A 15489-nucleotide genomic window follows, 5' to 3' on the forward strand; every position below is an offset into this window, starting at 1 on the left:
CCCCACCCAAATGGGTTCTAAATCCAGAGACAAAATTGACACCTGGCGTGGTCTTGTACCTTTTGGTTAGCGTTTCACGAACGTCTCTCTTAGGCACTGTCGCTTTCCCAGGGTGACGGACATCAATGATCGATCATGTGTTTTCGCTGAAGTCGTCGGTTGGTCATGGACTTCCTGCTCCGGAAAGTGACTACTGTGTCATTCACGATGGCGGCTCAGGCAGCCAGAGACTGAAAACGAAAAACGACACCTTTCTAAATGGACTCAAACAGTTGCTGCCTTGTGCGTACTTTCCATCGTTCCCTTTGCGCATTAAGGACCTGGAGACATAGAGAAGCCAAGTAGCATGGTAACATTGTATAATCCTTCACCTAAGCTATCTGCTTACCACATCCATGGCTTCTGATCTGGGTGCAATAAAGAGTCACTCTTCTCCATCATGCATTTGAGAACAACAAAGAGTGGCTAAGAAGTCAGGCTCTGGGGTTAGACCATTTGGATTGGAATTCTGGAACCATCTCGCAGGCTCCTCACGTGTCTGTGGGCCTGGTAGCAAACCTCGATATGCAGATGACACCACCCTGCTTGCCGAAAGGGACAAAGGCTTGAAGCACTTATTGATGAAGATCAGAGACTTCAGCCTTCAGGGTGGATTACCTGCCAACATGTGAAATACAAAAGCCCTCCCCAGGACCACACAGTGAGTCCTGCCCAGGACTCAGTCCTGTGTGTTCCCCTCTGAACCTCCTATGGAGTCTGCTGGCTCTTTCTCAAGGATCCTGCCTCCCTGCCCCCCGCGACAGGGTCCCCAGTAAAAAGTTGTTCTGCGCACCGGGAGGCCGCATGGGCAACACTCACTTCCTGTTCCTGGCACAGGATCATCGCACTTCAGACCCACAGTTATTCCCAGGAAACGAGCGTCAAGAAGGCCCCAAGCCGTTACCCGTGAAACCGGTCCCGAGTGAGGTCCAAGTGGACAGGCCTCATCTTCTCTTCTGAGCCGGTTCCAGTTAGTCAGGGAGAGCAGACAGGCTTCCTCTCGTGTGCCATCCTCAACCAGGGAGGTGTGGCTCTGGGTTGTGCTGGTAGATGAGGGCAGCAGGAGTGTTATTATAACAAAAATACCCTCGACAGAAATTTATTTTCTCACAATTGAAAACACAAACAAAAGCCAAACCCACCACCATCAAGTTGATTCCAACACATAGTGCTTTCCTCACAGTGCCACTGGGGCTCTGAGAAAGAGTAAGAATTAAATTTAAGAGGCTAGAAGTCTGAACTCAGGGTGCTGGCTCTAAGGAGTGGTGTTGTCTCTCTGCCGGCTCTAGAGAAAAACTCAAAATCCCACTGATGCCAACACATAGGGAACCCCATAGGACAGGCTAGAACTGCCCCTGTGAGCTTGTGCCCCTCACCAGGACAGAGAGCCTCATCTTTCACCCAAAGGGCAGCTAGTGGTTTTGAACGACTGATCCTGCACACAATAGCCCAAGTAGTAACCAGTACACCACAGGGCTCCTATAGCTCTGGAGGAAGTCTCTATCTGTCTGAGCTTCTGCTCCTGGGAGATTTTCATGTGGCCTGGCATCTCTGCTCCCTCTGTTTTGCTTAATCTCTGCTTGCTTAATCTGCTTTTACATCTCAAAAGAGGCTGATTTAAGACAAACCCTGGACTGCACTATCTCATTAACATACACAGAAAACCTTTTGCAGGGACAGCAAGGTCCACTGGGAGAATGCAGTTCATAAAGACAAGGCTCAGACAACAGGAAAGTGGGCGAAGGAAGAGGTTGGACAGGGTCAGACATGACAAAATAATAATAATCTATAAATTATCAGGGTTCATGAGGGAGCGGGGAGGGAGGGGGAAAATGAGGAGCTGATGCCAGGGGCTTAGGTGGAGAGCAAATGTTTTCAGAATGATGAGGGCAACAAATGTACAAATGTGTTTGACACAATGGACGTATGTATGGATTGTGATAAGAGTTGTATGAGCCCCCAATAAAATGATTAAATTTTTTTAAAAAAGAAAAAAGATAGAAAAAATTTATCAAGGGTGGAGACCCAAAGCCACTGGAGATCCCCTTACAGAAGGGTTTCGGGGAAGAGACGATCCAACCAGGGTGCATGCGATGTAGCAACGATGAAAAATACAACTTTCCTCTAGTTCCTAAATGCTTCCTCCCCACCCACTATCATGATCCCAATTCTTCCTTGCAAGTCTGGCTAGACCAGAGGATGTATGATGTACACTGGTGCATATGGGAGCTGGAGGCACAGGGAATCCAGGGTGGATGATCCCTTCAGGACCAGTGGTGTGAGTGGCCATACTGGGAGGGTGGAGGGAGGTGGGTTGGAAAGGGGGAACTAATTATAAGGATCTACATGTGACCTCCTCCCTGGGGGACAGACACAAAAAAGTAGGTGAAGGGAGACATCAGATAGGGCAAGATATGACAAAATAATAATTTGTAAATTATCAAGGGTTCATGAGGGAGGGGAGAGTGAACAGGGAGGGGGAAAAAATGAGGAGCTGATTCCAGGGGCCTAAGTGGAGAGCAAATGTATTGAGAATGATAAGGGCAATGAATGTACAAATGTGCTTGACACATGGATGTATTATGGATTGTGGTAAGAGTTGTATGAGCCCCCCAATAAAATGATTTTTTAAAAATTACACAAATAACAATGAGTACAAGGAAGAAGAAAATGTTCTTTAAAAAAAAGGAAAGAAAATGCTCTAAGATTGATTATGGTAATGATTGTACAATTCTTCTTGATATGATTGAACTATTGAATTGTATGATATGTGGATGAACTGCCGATAAAAATGTTAAAAGGGGGGAAAAAGACCAGGCTCTACATCCTACTTTGGTGAGTAGAGATTTTATGTCCCCCGAAATAAAGCTCTTTTAAGGGAGTGCCTCAGCGGGAGGAATGCAACCTTGGACTCCCGGTTGTTGTTTCTTAACTTTCATTGTGATTGAAGTGAAGGTTTACAGAGTAGATCATGCATTTAACAGTCAACAATTCATACACATTTTATGTCAATTCATCCATTTCAACCCCTTCAACGCGCCATCCTTACCCCCACTTCCTGCAAGTGTTTCACATTTCCATTCCTACTCCTGTCCTTGGGGAAACTGCCCTTCTGATCTTCAATGGTGGATTATTCTAATACGGAATGAGTCCCGTTCCAGACCTGGAGGGTGACTTAAGGGTCATGGTCTTGGGAAAGACTGGGATCTTAAAACTCGGTGAACAGCCACCTAAGGTGCATCTCGTGGTGTCTCCCAGTTTGGAGGAGAGAAGAGTGACGAAAATCAAATGTACATGGACTATAATGGACTACAGTGGACTATAATGGACTATAATGGACTACAGTGGACTATAATGGACTATAATGGACTACAGTGGACTATAATGGACTATAATGGACTACAGTGGACTATAATGGACTACAATGGACTATAATGGACTACAGTGGACTATAATGGACTACAGTGGACTATAATGGACTATAATGGACTACAGTGGACTATAATGGACTATAGTGGACTATAATGGACTACAGTGGAATATAATGGACTATAATGGACTACAGTGGACTATAATGGACTACAGTGGACTATAATGGACTACAATGGACTATAATGGACTACAGTGGACTATAATGGACTATAATGGACTATAATGGACTACAGTGGACTATAATGGACTATAATGGACTACAGTGGACTATAATGGACTACAGTGGACTATAATGGACTACAGTGGACTATAATGGACTACAGTGGACTATAATGGACTATAATGGACTACAGTGGACTATAATGGACTACAATGGACTATAATGGACTACAGTGGACTATAATGGACTACAGTGGACTACAGTGGACTACAGTGGACTATAATGGACTATAATGGACTACAGTGGACTATAATGGACTACAGTGGACTATAATCGACTACAGTGGACTATAATGGACTACAGTGGACTATAATGGACTATAGTGGACTATAATGGACTACAGTGGACTATAATGGACTATAATGGACTACAGTGGACTACAATGAACTATAATGGACTACAGTGGACTATAATGGACTATAATGGACTACAGTGGACTACAGTGGACTATAATGGACTACAGTGGACTATAATGGACTACAGTGCACTATAATGGACTACAGTGGACTACAGTGGACTATAAGGGACTACAGTGGACTATAATGGACTACAGTGCACTATAATGGACTACAGTGGACTATAATCGACCACACCTACGCCAGTTTCCACAACGCTGAGACCAGAAGAACTCGATGGTGGCTGGTTCCCATTACCAACCCTTCTGATGGGAAACACATCAGAATGTCCAGGATAGAGTGGGAGCAGAATGTAGAACAAGACTCAAACTCATAACAGAGACCAGGCTTCCTGGTAGGAGAGGGACCGGTGGGACCCTCAAGAGTCTTGAGTCAAGACTACAGCCAGTGGTCACCCTTGAGATCTGGAAATTCGTTCATCTCCTCAGCTCAACTTTCAGGCAGACAACAGATAGGCCTGTAAGAAGCACAATAGCACGAAAAAGGGACATACACCATTCAATAATCAACCATTAGTGCCCACAGTCAAAGCTGGAAAGGGTTACGAAGGAAAGAGGAAGCACCTCTGGTTGACTTTGAGTGACCTTTGGTTAGTAGCCCAGCAATGAACCAAAGGCCCCCACTCCCACCGCCCTGTACTACCGAGGCCCTACCCTTATCCAATACAGGAATAGATTAGGAGCCAGAGAATGCACATGGAGGGCTCATTGCCCCTCTCTTACACGCACAACTCTGAAACTAATGATTGGGATACAATGAAAAGTATTTTTTTTAATCCTCTATAGGTTCATCTCAAAATTCAGATTTGGTTGCACAGTAAGAAACAAGTTCTTGATTGTACATAAAATCCAAGCTCACTGCCAAAAAAGAAGAAGGAGGAGGCGGAAGGAAACAGGAAACACAGGGAAGAAGTGGGATGAGGCATGTGGCATTGTGGGAATTTCAGTCAATGAGATGAAACAACATGTGTATGGACTGTTGAATGGAAAATTGATCTACTCTGTAATCCTTCACCCAACTCACAATATAAAGTTTTTTTTAAAAGACCAAGCGAGAAAGAAAGAAAGAAAGAAAGAAAGAAAAGAAAGAAAGATAACTGGCAGAGCCTTAGAAAGTATGAGAAACTCCAAAGAATCAGTAGGAAAGTTAACTTTTTCATTTTCTTCTCCAAAATTAGCTTTGACCCACAGAAAAAGATGGAAGCCCTTAGCTTCCTCCATAATGGTTTGTTGTAAAATCTGGCAAACTTCCTTCATTTATTTATTTTATTCTCATTTTTTTTCAAACTTCCTTGGACAGCACATGGTTTCCTGACTACACAAGTCTCTCTTACATGCCTGCGTGGCACTTCTTCATGTGGCACCGGGTGCAGTGCAGTGGATTCCTCTTTATCTGCAGCCTTTCTGGTCTGTAGTTCTTCCACGATGATTTGCTAGGCCACAGTCTTGCAAATGGATCCAATAGTTCACTTTGCCAATAAGGTGCATTAAACGCTTGCAAGGTTTGAGCGGACTTACTATGCAAAGAATATGCCTGTGAGAGACTGAGAGAATTGGCCCATTATTGGCCTTGATGGGAGGAGCAGGCATATGAAAGGGCTATTCTCACAGAAGCTGAATGGGGTCCCCCTACCATGCAGAATATCTGGAGTGGAGCCTGTCTTTTGAAAGAAGAGTCCCTGTGCTGGGAACCTCCTAACCCAAGAGAGACACACCGAAGATGTAGAGACAGAAGGAGGGAGCAGTGGACGAACAAGCAGATGGCTGCAGTGGGTGGCAGACCCATGGGGTGATGGAGTTGAGCTCCTTCAAGCAGGAGGTTTGCTGGCAAAGTGAGGTACCTCTGGGCTGAGCCCATGGAGCCTGCCTAGTAGCAGAGGTAGAAGAAGATGCCAAGTGTGCTGTGGGCAAGGCCAAGAGAAAACTGAGAGCTGTCCTGGTTGGAAGTTGTCCTGATTGACAAACATTACCCTGTTTGGTGAATTGTTTCTGTTACTTCCAAGTTGATCCTGATTGATGAGTTCTTACTTCCCTAATAAATAACATAATTGTGGGAAAAGAGAAAATTCATTGCAAAATGGGGTTCTAGCCACTGGTATATCCATTGCCATTGAGTTGGTTCTGGCATATAGAGAACCTCTACAGAGTTCTCGAAGCTGTAAATTTTTAGGGAGGTGGAAAGCTTCATCTTTCTCTCACGGAGACACTGGTGGGCTTGAACTGCCAACCCTGTAGTTAGCAATCTTACCCAACAGTGCAACCAGGGCTCCTCAACTGCAAGTATAGGGCAGTTGGTAAGAGGGTGGTGATTTAGAGACTTCCTTGAAGTTGAAGAATTTTTGCCACAGGAGAACGGAGCAGAGGGGCTTGTGGGCAAGGCACTGGTAGCCGGAGAATGGGGTGGTCAAAGCCAGGAGTTCCTAGAGGAGTGGATTTGGGTGATGTCAAGTTCTGTGGGAGTGGGCAGTTGTGGTGTGATGAGGGAGGCCCGGGCTCTACACGACCGCTCCCCTTCTCATCCCTTCACAGTATTTTCTTCATATTGTGTTCTCAAAGATCTTCCTACCACATAAGTCCTCTACTCTTAACCCTCCGATGATATCGCCTTACTCCAGTGAACTCGGACAGCCCTCCCATGACTTGCATCCCCCCAGCTCTCAGGTATCATCTCTTATCCCACTCTGCTCAGCTGGCCTGCAGGGCGGGCTCTTTCCAGATAGGAATGCTATCTTCTCAGATAGCCTTTCTTCTACCTTCTTTATAATTTCCGCTCAAATTGCTACCTTGGGTTTTCCCTGCCTCTGTCCTTACACCTCTTATCCTTCTTTACCATCAAATTTTTGTATATGTTTTTGTCTAAGTGTTTATTGTCTCTCTGCCTCAGTAACAATGCTGGTTCCATGAAACCGGGATTTTGTTTCACTCAATGTTGTAACCTAATAACTACAATGTACCAATGTACTTGGCCAACTGACTGGAAGAGATCCATATTTGTACCCATTCTACAGAAAGGTGACCCAACAGAATGCTCAAGGGATAGAATGATATCATTGATATACATACAAGTAAAATGTTGCTTAAGGTCATTCAATAACGGCTGCAGCAGTACATTGACAGGGAACTGCCAGAAGTTCAGGCGGATTCAGAAGAGGGTATGGAACAAGGGCTATCATTGCTGATATCAGATGGATCTTGGCTCAAAGCAGAGAATTCAGGAAAGATGCTTACTTGTGTTTCGTTGACTGTGCAAAGGCATTCGACTATGTGGATCATAATAAACTGTGGAAAGCCTTGAGAAGAATGGGAATTCTGAAACACTTCATTGTGCTCATTTGGAACTTGTATATAGATCAAGAGGCAGTTGTGAAACAGAGCACGGGTATACTGCGGGTTTAGAATCAGGAAAGGTGTGTGTCAGGTTGTATCCTCTCACCATACTTGTTCAAGATGTAGGCTGAGAAAATCATCCAAGTAGCTGGATTATATGAAGAAGAGTGTGGCATCAGGATGAGAGGAAGGCTTATTAACAACCTGTGATATGCAGGTGACACAACCTTGCTGGCTGAAAGTGAGGACTTGAAGCACTTGCTGATGAAGGTCAGGATGGCAGCCTTCAGTGTGGATGACAACTCAATGTAAGGAGACCAAAATCCTCACAACTGGACCAAAAAGTACATAAAAATAAATGGAGAATAGGTTGAAGTCAAGGATTTTGTCTTGCTTGGATCTACAATCAACGCTTATGGAAGCAGCAGTCAAGAGATCAAAAGACATATTACATTAGGTAAATCTGCTGCACAAGCCCTCATTGGGGCATTGAAGAGCAAGGGTGCTTCTTTGAGGACTAAGGTGCGTCTGACCCAAGCCACAATATTTTCATTGCATCATATGCCTGTGAAAGTTGGATGTTAAAAAGGAAGACCTTAAGAGAATGGATGCATTTGAATTATGGCGCTGGAGAAGAATATTGAAAATATCATGGACCGCTAAAAGGACAAACTCATCTGTATTTCAAGAAGTAAGACCAGGGAGCTCCTTAGAGGCAAGGATGGCAAGACTTTGTCTTACCTACTTTGGACATGTTGTCAGGAGAGACCAGTCCCTGGAGAAGGACATCATGTTTGATAAAGTGGAGTTGGGGGTGGGGCAGCAAAAAATCAGAAGGGCTTCAAGGAGATGGATTGACCCAGTGGACTGCTTCGATGGACTCAAGCATAGGAATGATTGAGAGGATGGTGCAGGATCATGCAGTGCTTTGTTCTGTAGTGTATGGGGTTGCTATGGGCCAGAGCTGACTCAATGACCCCTAACAAAAGTGTTTGACACACAGTAGGGGCCTAATAAATATGGTGGAAAGAAGATAGAGAGTATTGATTTCTGAGTCCTGAAGAGTGTTTAAGTTTATACTGATGGGTCTCAGGCTCAAGTCTAAACCTGAAAATGAAGGGGTACCCCGAATGGAGCTTTCATAGTACACAGTTTTCTCCCTAGGTGAGCATCGAGCAGCTCGCTCTGAGTTAGTGAACCCTGTTGCATTGCCTGGGAAGGTTCTTTCAAGGTTGTTACCTAATCTGGTGTCAATTTGAGGATTACGAGTAAAGGGGTGGAGTCTGGCCTGCCAATCAAGATATAACAAATGAGCCCTAAAGATTCTGGGAATTTCTGGATTTTCCTCCTTGGAGGCAGGAGAGACTCTCTCTGCTCACCTCTGGAGACATCTCTGAGGAGAAGTCACATGGACCTACCCTAATGCAGCCCAGGGAACTAGAGGAACCACATGGAGACCTCTGCCAGCGCTGAGATGCTTACAACGCCATTGGATCCAGAAGACTTCCTACCCACTGACCTGTGATCTTCTTGCTTCGGCATCATTGCACGTGTTTGGTGAGTCTGAAGAGCACTTTATAAATTGGTATTGGACATGGGCTAATAACGGACTTAAGGGCTTGGACTAGAGTGGGTTGGGATGCTTTTTAATGTACAATTACCCTTTATATAAAACTCTTATACACATATGAATTTCTATGGATTTGTTTCTCTAGCCTACCCAGACTGACACAGCTTGAATGTCTTTCTTTGTGATGGCTGATTTAGGAGAACAGTGTGCAGCTGTGAAATTTTGTTTCCTGCTAGGGAAAAATGCCACAGAAACTGTTGTGATGTTAAACACAGCTTACAAGGGCAGTGCTATGGAAAAAACTCAAGTGTACCAGTGGTTTCCTTGTTTCAAAAAAGGTGAAATGAAAACAAACAAACAAACATAAATAAATAAATAGGTGAAATGTCGATTGATGATAAGCCTCCCTTTTGGACGTCAACTTCCCGGATGGATGAAAATGCTGACCTGTAGTGCATTTGGAGTTCATTCCACCAAGTCAGACTGTGAATCAAACTTTCTATTGGAGGTTCTCAAAAGGTTGCGTAACAGTGTGCACCCAAAAAGGCCTGATTTGTGGCAGACGAGGGACTGGTTTGCCACTGTGCACCTGCTCACTTGTCAATGTGCCAGTGTTTAGCAAAAATAGCAAGCCTCTCTTGCCCCACGTAGCTTCCTCACCTGACCTCACTCCGTGGGACTTCTTTTTGTTTCCCCAAATGAAGAGGGACAGGAAAGGACTGATCTGAGGAGTGGACCAGGTGAAGATACAAACAAGAGAGGTTCTGTCCGCCATCCAAACCGAAGAGTTTGAAACATGTTTCCAAGAATGGAATCGCAGGTTTGACGAATGTATTAAGTGTAATAGAGAGTACTTTGAAGGTAATAAGGTTGTTTTGTTAAATTTAAATGCATAGCTTTGGGAGGAAATACCTGATTTTGGGGGGAAAACTCCTCTTCCACTCACTCTTCTGTCTAGTAGGGGTGGACACAAAGGATACAGAATTTAGTTGGCTGTAGATGTTGGCAGTTGAGAGTTCTGACACTTAGTGGCTGTTTCTGTGGACAGAGATCCCTGGGTGGTACGAATGATTAGCATGCTCACTGCTAACCGAAAGGGAGGCTTGTCTCAGGGGTCCCTCAGACGGAAGGGCTAGAGATCTACTTCTGGAAAACGCAGACACCAAAAACTGTAGAGCACAGCTCTGTCTGCTCTGTCACACCTGTGGTCCACACAGGTCAGGATAAATCAGTGGGCGGGTGTTTGCTTTCTCACTGCTCACCTCGGGGAAGGTGCTTAATCTCTCTCAGCCTCCATGTCCTCGTCTGTGAGATGGAGATGGCAGCGGAATCGGAAGCCGAAGCCCGGCATTGTTCAGCTGCCTTCATGGTCTGCACATGAAGTACAGTGCCTGCCTGGCCCGTGCTCAGCAACGGCTGTGTCATCTAGTCTTCTCCGGGCCTTTTGATGATCTGTGACTTCCCACTATTGTCCAAGCCAGCTTTGTCATTTACTCCTTGCTGGCATTTGTACAGATCTTTGGGCCAGAAATGGGATTATATGTCCCACGTGGGGGGTCACATCATGGGGGTGTTCATTCCTGCCCTCGCCCCTTCCGCTGAATGGTTGGCAGGAATAACTGAGATGACAACATGCGAGAGTCCTCTGAAAGGCTACGCTGCTGGACAGATACGTGTTTTTGTTCCTGTTGAGGGAATCCTTTTCCGGTTGCTGCTGTTGGTTTTAGGTGCTGTCAAGTCTGTTCCGACTCTACATACAACTCCCAGTGACCCCGCCTGCGATAGTTTATTGTGCCAGCCTGGCCGATAAACACAAGTAGGATTAACTGAAGGGCAGAGGGATAAATGGCTTGGCGAGCCTCGCCTTGGTTGTTCTGTGCCTCAGTTTAAAGGGGTACACTACCTGTGGGATGCCTAGCCTGTGGACTGTGTCGCTGTAAGTCGAGGTCCCTTTACACCCACACGATTGGAATGTTCATCTCTGGAGCTGGGGACCAACAGTTGATGACAGTTGGGGACCTGCCTTGCTGTTTGCTGCCTGGAGATATATAGCCCAGCTCTCTCTACAGAAGGGGACTGGCAACTGGGGGCTCTCAAAACTTGAAGGACTGCTAGTGTCTCACTGCTTTATAATTTAACTGTTCATTTCTTGTATTATCTATCTGTATATTATTTAATGTTTTATTTCTCGAATTATATATCTATCTTTATAAATATATTTATATATAATTACTAGCAATCTGGTTTGTCTCTCTAGAGAACCCTGTCCAACACACCGTCTATGCCCAACAGAAGGCGCACCACCTGGTCCTGCACCATCGCACCAGTGTGGGTGTGCTTGAGCCGTGCTTGCAACCACTGTGTCAAACCATCTTGCAGACGGGCTTCCTCTTTCTTGGTGCCCCTCCACTTTCCTAAGCATGATGTCCTTTTCCAGGGACTGGTCTCTCCTGATAACGCGCCCAAAGTGTGCGAGACTGGCTTACCATCCTCGTTCCCAGGACCATTCTGGCTATATTTCTTCTAAGACAGATTTGTTGGTCTTCGGGCAGTCCATAGTACTTCCGGTATCCTTCAGCACCATGGTTCAACTGGTTGTTCAACGGATTGCACTGATCCTGCTTCAGCCTTCCTTATTCAATGTTCATTTATTCTTAGAGACTGTCTCAGGTAGGATGTGGGATCCAAAGGCCTGGGCCAAACACGAGCTTAAGATGGCCGTTGGGCCCAGGGCAGCCTAGGTTAGCCACACAGCTTTCTGAGACTCATGCCCTTGAATTCAGTTTTGCTTCCTTTCACCCTTACAATGTGGAAGGGAGGGTCCAGAAAGCCTGGGCGTCTGTCTGTGGAGACGCAGTATCTGCCTCATTTTCCCTGCGGTTGTCTACGCAGCCCTATCACTATGCGATTAGACCTTCCCAAACAGAATCCACAGTCCTGTGTGATCACAGCGCCAGGGCTGGTGGTGTCCAGGTAGCCAAGAAGGGCAGCAAGCAGAGATGACTGTTGGGAACGTGAACAGCTCACCCAAGTGGGAGCCAGGATCCTGAAAGGACTGTGGGCAGTGGAAGCTCTGGTGGTGGGGAGGAACCATGTGGCACAAAACCCCCTCCCAGTGCTGCTGATCATCAGTTACTCTGGGGACTTAGTGATCCCCACCCCTAGTTAAAAAAAACAAACCCTGGTTCACTACCTTAGGTTTTCTGGGAGGGGACTTCTCAGAGGTGGGCCGGGTGCTGACTTGATGCCACTTGAAGGTATCAACCAAACCTCTGTGGCCTAGAGTTCTCACCCTTTCATCCTCCAATTAAACTTTCAGATCATGGAAGCTTGTGTGCATGTGCATGTGTCACACACACACACACACACACACACACACACACACACACACACACACATTAGTAGCTACCGATGACCTTGATTCCCATCTCCCCTTCCCAGGATAGTGAGGAAGAAGGCGATGATTAGAACTAGCTATTAGCCATTCATACTTGTTTCAAGGCTGTTGCAGTTTACCATTGCCAAATGTCTAAGCTCTCACAGTGAGATGCGCACGGGCAGATATGGGCTACTTCTGGAACTTGGCTTTGAGACTGGTTATCCTTCTACTAAGCTCTCTCTCGTCCTACTGGCTTGAACCCCTGGAGCAAGCGTGCCGATGCAACAGGACTGTAGTGGGTGTACGGGAATCAGGATGGATGGACTCAGGGCGTGGGATGTCTGCAGTGAGCAGGGATTTCTGTTGACTTGAGAAACAAGTCTATGTTCTTCAGTCTACTGAATTATGGCCTTGGTGATGCGGTGGTTGAAGGTCTGGGCGCTATCGGAAGGTCGGTGGTTTGAGCTCACCAGCCCCTCCAGGAGATGGCAGTTGGTTTTTGTGACGACTTACAGTCTTGGAAACCGGACCAGGCAGACAGCTCTACTCTGGGCCGCCGTGAGAGGGAGTCAGCACCACAGCTGTGTTTGGGCGGCCAAGGCTTACCTTTACCAGCCCAGGGGAGAAGGACATGGCAGAGGGCCACTCCAGCTCACTGCCATTGGCTTGATTCGGACTCCCAGCAGTCTTGTTTAAGGCATCTTCCAGTTAGCAGGACATCCTGGCCACCAGGCCTGCCTGGCCTGCGGTTGCAACATTATGGGATTTGTAGTCCAAGTGACAGTTTGGGAAGGAAGCTGTCACCAATCAAATCATCTCCCCCCTAGAATACGAGTTGTAAATCCTAACCCCCCTGCTTGTGGTCATCATCCCGTTTAGAAATGAGTTGTCTTTGCTATGCTGTGAAGCCAGGATTGGTGCAGGGTGTGTTTGAGCCCCTTACTGTTGAGACATAAAGAGGTGCAAAGAAGTGAGTGAAAGAAGCAGAGGTGGAGGACGAGACACGCCAAGCCACGGTGGACGTCCCCAGGAGCAGAGGTCCCGGAGAGACAAGGCCCTTTCTTTAGAGTCAGCAGAAAGGTTTCGGCAAGCACTGGCTCTCCGGATGTGAATGAATGCCTTGCCTCCTAAACGGTGAGAAGATAGATTTCTGTTTGCTGAGTCATTCCCTTGTGGCGCTTCTGCCACAGCGGCACTGGATAACTCAGACAGAAGCTGTGTCCGGGATGGGAGAAGACTGAGTCAGGCAGGTCCAGGTTCCACTGGGTTCCAACAGTTATCAGTTTTGTGAACTTGGGCCTGTTTCAACTAACCACCGGAGTCGCAATTTCCTCTTCTGCAAAATGGGATTCATCATCACAGTACCTGACTTGGAGGTAATGGTTACGTGTCCAACGGCTAGCTGGAAGGTGGTTGGTCCAGGTCTACCCAGAGTATCTCTGACTACTCCTGAAAACCAGCCGTTGAACATCCCTGCGAGTTTTGCTCTGACACACACGGGGTTGCCGGGAGTCAGAAGCAAATCCAGGGCACCTGGGTTTTTTGGTTTGTTTGCTTTGTGAGCTTCCCTTTCAGGGCTATACAAGGATGGTATGAAGTAACATAGGTTAAAGAATCATTTTTACTGTTATGAATGGTGGTCAGTTGACAGCTGGATTGGATTCTCCCTACTCTCTTTCCCCAGGCAGGAGAGAAGGAAGCCAACAGTTTGAATTTTTCAACAAAGCCATCATATTCCATGTCACCTGAATGACGTGAAAATTCCAATATGATGGAGCTTTAAAAGTTCATGGAAAATTCCATTATCTTTCCATTCTGTTCTTGCACGAACTTTTTTTCAGCCCCCCTTGATAGTTCATCATCTAGTAAGGGCCAGGGACAGGTGAAGGACCGTGGCCTCAGAGACGCCCATGTGGAAATGAGCTTCTGCTCTGCTTCTCAGAAAGCTTCAGCTTCATTGAGGCTCACAAGCTGGAGGCCAGTTCACCAGCTGAATGGAAACTTACCTTGTCAAGGAAAGAAACATCAATGTCCTTGCGTCACACCTCCTTATGGGCGCCTGGGCTCCAGCCCAGACCAATGAATAGTAGTCTCTGGAGCCTGGGCACTTGTGTTTTTAAAAAGCACTTAGGTGACGCTAATGAATAGCTGGGTTGAGTCCAAGCGCTACTCCTTCCCAGCTGGTCATCCACATCACCCCAAGCGCACGTTCCTTAATCATGCCTCTCACCTTGGCACTCAGCTGGGAAAACCTCCTGGTTTCCGTCGTCTGCAGGCTGAAGGCCAAAATCTTTGCATGGCACTTGGGACCTTCCACAACTTGGATCCGGTCTCTTTCCATCATCAACACGAATAGCGAAGATCGACTGCATGTCTCATCTGAGCCCAGCACTTCACTGAGGGCAGTCTGTGCAGTCTCATTCGATCCTCACCCAACCTGAGGCGAGATGTCAGTTGTTTCCTCCTCTGTAAAACGGGGATATGCCCAGAAAAGCATATCTGACACAGTTACCAGTGAGTTTTAACATGCAGCCATGGTCCCCACCACTTGGGTGAGAATGTGAGGCTCAGCAAAGTTAAGCAACTTGCCCAAGGCCATGGTCCTAATAACTGACCAGGCTGGGACTGGGCCCAGAAGAATCTGGGCTAGCTTGCTCCTCACGCTGTTACCGAAGAACTGGGCTCAACTGAGATGGAATTTCTAGAGTTCTTCTTGGTGACGTCTCCAGGTCTTTGCACTTGTAGGAGCCTTCTTTCTCCTTTTCTCGGCAAGGCTTCTCCCAACACCTTCCGCCCCCTCCCCACGCCCTCCCCTCCATGGTCATCTTAGGCGGAGGCAGGGACTCTCTTCTGCAGCGGGCTCTCTTCCCATTCTCAATGCACAGGCCAGCATTTAGACCATAGGTCTCCACACTTATTTGACCTACCATCCTTTATCAGGGGGAAAAATATTACTGGGGACTCCTCTGGCAATGAAAAACATTTGTGTTGGCATCCATAATCCAGGATAAAGTGTAGGTATCTGTCTTTGTAGTCCTCCGGTTGTTCCAACACCCCGGTGGGGTGTGTGTGTGTGTGTCTCACATTTGGGGAAACACTGAGGCAGA

The sequence above is a fragment of the Tenrec ecaudatus genome, chromosome 1 (assembly GCF_050624435.1).
Source record: "Tenrec ecaudatus isolate mTenEca1 chromosome 1, mTenEca1.hap1, whole genome shotgun sequence".
Taxonomy (NCBI): Eukaryota; Metazoa; Chordata; class Mammalia; order Afrosoricida; family Tenrecidae; genus Tenrec; species Tenrec ecaudatus.